The sequence below is a fragment of the Carcharodon carcharias genome (genome assembly GCF_017639515.1).
Source record: "Carcharodon carcharias isolate sCarCar2 chromosome 38 unlocalized genomic scaffold, sCarCar2.pri SUPER_38_unloc_26, whole genome shotgun sequence".
Classification (NCBI taxonomy): Eukaryota; Metazoa; Chordata; class Chondrichthyes; order Lamniformes; family Lamnidae; genus Carcharodon; species Carcharodon carcharias.
In genome coordinates this window covers 167,329-176,018 of record NW_024470793.1, presented here as the reverse complement: position 1 = coordinate 176,018, position 8,690 = coordinate 167,329, and positions in this window count along the sequence as shown.

Genomic DNA, 8,690 nt, shown 5'->3' with positions numbered 1-8,690 from the left:
CACACTGAACACAGAGCCCACACTGAACACAGAGACCACACTGAACACAGAACCCACACTGAACACAGAGACTACATTGTACACAGAGCTCACACTGAACGCAGAGCACAGACTGAGCACAGGGCCCACACTGAACACAGGGCCCACACTTAAAACAGAGACCACACCAAACACTGACCAAGGTTGAAAACAGTGCCCATACTGAACACAGAGCCCACACTGAACACAGGGCCCACACTGAACACAGAGCCCACACTGAACACAGGGCCCACACTGAACACAGAGCACACACTGAACATAGAGCAAACACTGAACACAGAGCACAGACTGAGCACAGAGCCCACACTGAACACAGGGCCCACACTTAACACAGAGACCACACTGAACACAGAGACGACATTGTACACAGAGCTCACACTGAACACAGAGCCAACACTGAACAGAGACTCCACACGGAACAAAGAGCCCACACTGAACACAGGGCCCACACTGAACACAGGGCCCACACTGAACACAGGGCCCACACTGAACACAGAGCCCACACTGAACACAGAGACCACACTGAACACAGAGCCCACACTGAACACAGAGGCCACACTGAACACAGAGCCCACACTGAAGAGAGGGGTCACATTGAACACATAGTGCACACTGAACACAGAGCTCATGCCGTACACAGAGCACAAACTGAACACAGGGACAATACATTACAAAGGTCCAATAATGAAAACAGAGCTCACACTGAACACTGTGCCGACACCACATACAAAGCCCCCATTGAACACAGGGTACAAACTAAACACTCAGCCCACACTGAACACAGGGCCCACAGTGAACACAGGGCCCACACTGAACACAGGGACCAAATTGAAGACAAAGCCGACAAAGAACCCATGGCCCACACTGAACACAGGGACCAAACTGAACACAAAGCCCACACTGAACACAGAGCCCACACTGAACACAGAGCCCACACTGAATACAGAGCCCACACTGAACACAGAGCCCACATTGAACACAGAGACCACCCTGAACACAGAGACCACACTGAACACAAAGCTCACACTGAACACAGAGCCCACACTGAACACAGAGCCCACACTGAACACAGAGCCCACACTGAACACAGAGCCCACACTGAACACAGAGCCCACACTGAACACGGAGCCAAAACTGAACACGGAGCTCACATTGAACGCAGAGCACACATTGAAAACAGAGCTCACACCGAGCACAGAGCTCACACCGAACACAGAGCCCAAACTGAACACAGAGCTCACACTGAACAAAGAGCTCACACTGAGCACAGAGACAACACTGAACACAGAGCCCAAACTGAACACAGAGCTCACACTGAACACGGAGCTCACACTGAGCACAGAGACCACACTGAACACAGAGCCCACACTGAACACAGAGCCCACACTGAACACAGAGCCCACACTGAACACAGAACCCACACTGAACACAGAACCCACACTGAATTCAGAGCCCACACTGAACACAGAGCCCACACTGAACACAGGGCCCACACTGAAGAGAGGGGTCACATTGAACACATAGTGCACACTGAACACAGAGCTCATGCCGTACACAGAGCACAAACTGAACACAGGGACAATACATTACACAGGTCCAATAATGAAAACAGAGCTCACACTGAACACTATGCCCACACCACATACAAAGACCCCATTGAACACAGGGTACAAACTAAACACTCAGCCCACACTGAACACAGAACCCACACTGAACACAGAGCCCACACTGAACACAGAACCCACACTGAACACAGAGCCCACAGTGAACACAGAGTGCACACTGAACACAGAGCCCACACTGAACACAGGGCCCACACTGAAGAGAGGGGTCACATTGAACACATAGTGCACACTGAACAGAGAGCTCATGCCGTACACAGAGCACAAACTGAACACAGGGACAATACATTACACAGGTCCAATAATGAAAACAGAGCTCACACTGAACACTGTGCCCACACCACATACAAAGCCCCCATTGAACACAGGGCACAAACTAAACATTCAGCCCACACTGAACACAGGGCCCACAGTGAACACAGGGACCACACTGAACACAGAGCCCACACTGAACACAGAGCCCACACTGAACACAGAGCCCACACTGAACACAGAGCCCACACTGAACACAGAGACCACACTGAACACAGAGACCACACTGAACACAGAGCCCACACTGAACACAGAGCCCACACTGAACACAGAGCTCACACAGGACACAGAGCCCACACTGAACACAGAACCCACACTGAACACAGAGCCCACACTGAACACAGAGCCCACACTGAACACAGAGCCCACACTGAACACAGAGCCCTCACTGAACACAGAGCCCACACTGAACGCAGAGCACACATTGAACACAGAGCTCACACCGAGCACAGAGTTCACACCGAACACAGAGCCCAAACTGAACACAGAGCTCACACTGAACACAGAGCTCACACTGAGCACAGAGACCACACTGAACACAGAGCCCAAACTGAACACAGAGCTCACACTGAACACGGAGCTCACACTGAGCACAGAGACCACAATGAACACAGAGCCCACACTGAAACCAGAGCCCACACTGAACACAGAGCCCACACTGAACGCAGAGCACACATTGAACACAGAGCTCACACCGAGCACAGAGCTCACACCGAACACAGAGCCCAAATTGAACACAGAGCTCACACTGAACACGGATCCCACACTGAACATAGAGCAAACACTGAACACAGAGCACAGACTGAGCACAGGGCCCACACTGAACACAGGGCCCACACTTAACACAAAGAGCACACCGAACAATGACCAAGGTTGAAAACAGTGCCCACACTGAACACAAGTCCCAGACTGAGCACAGAGCCCACAGTGAACACAGAGACAACATTGTACACAGAGCCTGCACTGAACACAGAGCCTACACTGAACACAGAGCCCACACTGAATACGGAGCCTACACTGAACACAAGGCCCAGACTGAGCACATAGCCCACACTGAACACAGAGCCTACACTGAACACAGAGCCTACACTGAACACAGAGTCCACACTGAACACAGAGCCCACACTGAACACAGAACACACCCTCAACACAGGGCTGACACTGAACACAGAGCCCACACTGAACACAGAGCCCACACTGAACACAGAACCCACACTGAACACAAAGCCCCCACTGAACACAGAGCCCACACTTTACACAGAACCCACACTGAACACAGAGCCCACACTGAACAGAGCGCACACTGAACACAGAGCCCACACTGAACACAGGGCCCACACTGAAGAGAGGGGTCACATTGAACACATAGTGCACACTGAACACAGAGGTCATGCCGTACACAGAGCACCAACTGAACACAGGGACAATACATTACACAGGTCCAATAATGAAAACAGAGCTCACACTGAACACTGTGCCCACACCACATACAAAGCCCCCATTGAACACAGGGTACAAACTAAACACTCAGCACACACTGAACACAGGGCCCACAGTGAACACAGGGACCACACTGAACACAGGGAACAAATTGAACACAAAGCCGACAAATAACCTTTGGCCCACACTGAACACAGGGACCAAAATGAACACAGAGCCCACACTGAACACAGAGCCCACACTGAACACAGAGCCCACACTGAACACAGAGACCACACTGAACACAGAGCCCACACTGAACACAGAGCCCACACTGAACACAGAGCCCACACTGAACACAGAGCCCTCACTGAACACAGAGCCCACACTGAACGCAGAGCCCACATTGAAGAGAGGGGTCACATTGAACACATAGTGCACACTGAACACAGAGCTCATGCCGTACACAGAGCACAAACTGAACACAGGGACAATACATTACACAGGTCCAATAATGAAAACAGAGCTCACACTGAACACTGTGCCCACACCACATACAAAGACCCCATTGAACACAGGGTACAAACTAAACACTCAGCCCACACTGAACACAGAACCCACACTGAACACAGAGCCCACACTGAACACAGAACCCACACTGAACACAGAGCACACACTGAACACAGGGCCCACACTGAAGAGAGGGGTCACATTGAACACATAGTGCACACTGAACACAGAGCTCATGCCGTACACAGAGCACAAACTGAACACAGGGACAATACATTACACAGGTCCAATAATGAAAACAGAGCTCACACTGAACACTGTGCCCACACCACATACAAAGCCCCCATTGAACACAGGGCACACACTAAACACTGAGCCCACACTGAACACAGAGCCCACACTGAACACAGATCTCACAATGAATACAGAGCTCACACTGGACATAAGGCCCACACTGAATTCCGGCCCACAGTTCACACAGAGTCCACACTGAACACAGAGCCCACACTGAACACAGAACCCAAAACGAACACAGAGCCCACTCTGAACACAGAGCACACACTGCACACAGAGCCCACACTGAACACAGAGCATACACTGCGCACAGAGCCCACAATGAACACTGAGCACACACTGCACACAGAGCCCACACTGAACACTGAGCACACACTGCACACAGAGAACACACTGCACACAGAGCCCACACTGAACACAGAGAACACACTGAACACAGAGAACAAACTGAACACAGAGAACACACTGAACACAGAGAACACACTGAACACAGAGAACAAACTGAACACAGAGCCCACACTGACCACAGAGCCCACACTGACCACAGAGCCCTCAGTGAACACAGAGCCCATGAGAACGCAGAGCCCACACTGAACAAAGATCCCACACAAAACACAGGGCCCAAACGGAACACAGGGCCCACACTGAACAAGGAGCCCACACTGAGCACAGAACCCACACTGAGCACAGAGCCCATAATGAACACAGAGACCACACTGAACACCGGTCCCACAGTGAATACATTGCCCACACTGAATACGGAGCCCAAACTGAACACGGAGTCCACACTGAAAAAAGAGTCCACACTGAACATAGAGCCCACACTGAACACAGAGCCCACCCTGAAGACAGGGCCCAAAATGAATAAAGGGCCCACATTGAACACAGAGCCAACAATGAATAAAGCGCACTCACTGAACACAGAGACCACATTGAACACAGAGCACACACTGCACACAGAGCCCACACTGAACACGGAGCCCTCTCTGAACACAGAGCCCGCACAGAAGACAGAGCTCACACTGAGCTCAGAGACCACACTGAACACTTGTCTCACACTAAACACAGCGCCCACAATGATCACAGAGCCAACACTGAACACAGGGCCCACACTGAACACAGAGCCCACACTGAACACAGGGCCCACACTGAACACAGAGCCCACACTGAACACAGAGCCCACACTGAACACAGAGCACACACAGAACCCAGAGCCCACCATGAATGCAGAGTCCAGACTGAATACAGAGTCCACACTGAACACAGAGCCCACACTGAACACAGAGCCCACACTGTACACAGAGCTCACACTGAACACAGAGCCCACACTGATCACGGAGCACACACCGAACAAAGATCCCACACCAAGCACAGAGCCCACACGGAACACAAAGCCAACTTTGAATACAGAGCCCACACTGAACATAGGGCCCACAGTGAACAAGGAGCCCACACTGAGCACAGAACCCACACTGAGCACAGAGCCCATAATGAAAACAGAGACCACACTGAACACAGGTCCCACAGTGAACACATTGCCCACACTGTGCACAGAGCCCACACTGAACACGGAGCCCACACTGAACACGGAGTCCACACTGAAAATAGAGTCCACACTGAACACAGAGCCAAAACTGATCACTCTGCCCACACTGAACATAGAGCCCACACTGAACACAGGTCCCACAGTGAACACATTGCCCACACTGAACATAGAGCCCACACTGAACACAGAGCCCACCCTGAACACAGGGCCCAAAATGAACAAAGGGCCCTCATTGAACACAGAGCCAACACTGAATACAGCGCACTCACTGAACACAGAGACCACACTGAACACAGAGCCCACACTGAACACAGAGCCCACACTGAACACAGAGCCCACACTGAACACAGAGCCCACACTGAACACAGAGACCTCACTGAACACAGAGCCCACACTGAACACAGAGTCCACAATGAAAGCAGGGCCAAAACTGAACACGGAGCCCACACTGAATAAAGAGCCCACAGTGAACACAGAACCCACACTGAATACTGAACCCACATTGAACTCAGGTCCCACAGTGTACACATTGCCCAAACTGCACACAGAGACAACACAAATAGCATAGGGCCTGCAATGACCAAACAGCACACGCTGTACACGGAGCCCACAAAGAACATCGATCACACACTTAACACGTGTCCCACACTGAACACAGGACCCACACTGAACATGGAGCCCTCACCGAATACAGGGCCTACACTGAACACAGAGCCAACAGTGAACACGGTGTCCACACTGAACACAGAGACAACACTGAACACAGAGACCACACTGAACACAGAGCCCACACTGAACACAGAGCCCACACTGAACACAGAGCCCACACTGAACACAGAGACCACACTGAACACGGTGTCCACACTGAACACAGAGACAACACTGAATACAGATCCCACACTGAACACGGTGTCAACACTGAACACAGAGATAACACTAAACACAGAGCCAAAACTGAACACAGAGCTCCCACTGAACACAGAGCCCACACTGAACACAGAGCCCACACTGAACACAGAGACCACACTGAACACAGAGCCCACACTGAACACAGAGCTCATACTGAACACAGAGCCCACACTGAACACAGAGACCACACTGAACACAGAGCCCACACTGAACACAGAGCTCATACTGAACACAGAGCTCATACTGAACAAAGGTCTCACACTAAACACAGCGCCCACAATGTACACAGGGCCCACACTGAACACAGAGCCAACAGTGAACAAAGAGCCCACACTGAACACAGAGCCCACACTGAACACAGAGCCCTCACTGAACACAGAGCCCGCACTGAACACAGAGCCTGCACTGAACACAGAGCCCACACTGAACACAGAGCCCACACTGAACACAGAGCTCACACTGAACACAGAGACCACACTGAACACAGAGCTCACACTGAACACAGAGCCCACACTGAACACAGAGCCCACAATGAACACAGAGCCCACACTCAACTCAGGGCCCACACTGAACACAGAGCTCACACTGAACACAGAGCCCACACTGTACACAGAGCGTACCCTGAACACAGAGCCCACACTGAACACAGAAACCACACTGAACACAAAGCCCACACTGAACACAGAGCCCACACTGAACAGAGAGCGCACAGTGAAAACAGAGCCCGCACAGAACACAGAGGCCACACTGAACACACAGCTCACGCAGAACACAGAGCCCACACTGAACACAGGGCTCACACTGAACACAGAACCCACACTGAACACAGAGCCCACACTGAACACAGGGACCACACTGAAGAGAGGGGTCACATTGAACACATAGTGCACACTGAACACAGAGCTCATGCCGTACACAGAGCACAAACTGAACACAGGGACAATACATTACACAGGTCCAATAATGAAAACAGAGCTCACACTGAACACTGTGCCCACACCACATACAAAGCCCCCATTGAACACAGGGTACAAACTAAGCAGTCAGCCCACACTGAACACAGGGCCCTCACAAAACACAGTGCACACAATGAACACTGTGCCCACACTGCATACAAAGCCCCCATTGAAAACAGGGCACACATTAAACACTGAGCCCACACTGAACACAGAGGCCACACTGAACACAGGGCCCACACTGAACACAGAGCCCACACTGAACACAGAGCACACACTGAACACAGAGGCCACACTGAACACAGGGCCCACACTGAACACAGAGCACACACTGAACACATAGTGCACACTGAACACAGAGCCCACACTGAACACAGAGCCCACACTGATCACAGAGCTCACAATGAACACAGGGCGCACACTAAACACAGGGCCCAAACTGAACACAGAGAACACAACGAACACGGACCAAGATTGAACACAGAGCTCACACTGAACACAGAGCCCACACTGAACACAGAGCTTATACTGAACACAGAGCTCATACTGAACAAAGGTCTCACACTAAACACAGCGCCCACAATGTACACAGGGCCGACACTGAACACAGAGCCAACAGTGAACAAAGAGCCCACACTGAACACAGAGCCCACACTGAACACAGAGCCCTCACTGAACACAGAGCCCGCACTGAACACAGAGACCTCACTCAACACAGAGCCCATCATTGAACACGGAGGCCACACTGAACACAGAGCCCATCACTGAACTCAGAGCCCATCACTGAACACAAAGCCCACACTGAGCACAGAGCTCACACTGAACACAGAGCCCACACTGTACACAGAGCGTACCCTGAACACAGAGCCCACACTGAACACAGAAACCACACTGAACACAAAGCCCACACTGAACACAGAGCCCACACTGAACAGAGAGCGCACAGTGAAAACAGAGCCCGCACAGAACACAGAGGCCACACTGAACACACAGCTCACGCAGAACACAGAGCCCACACTGAACACAGGGCTCACACTGAACACAGAACCCACACTGAACACAGAGCCCACACTGAACACAGGG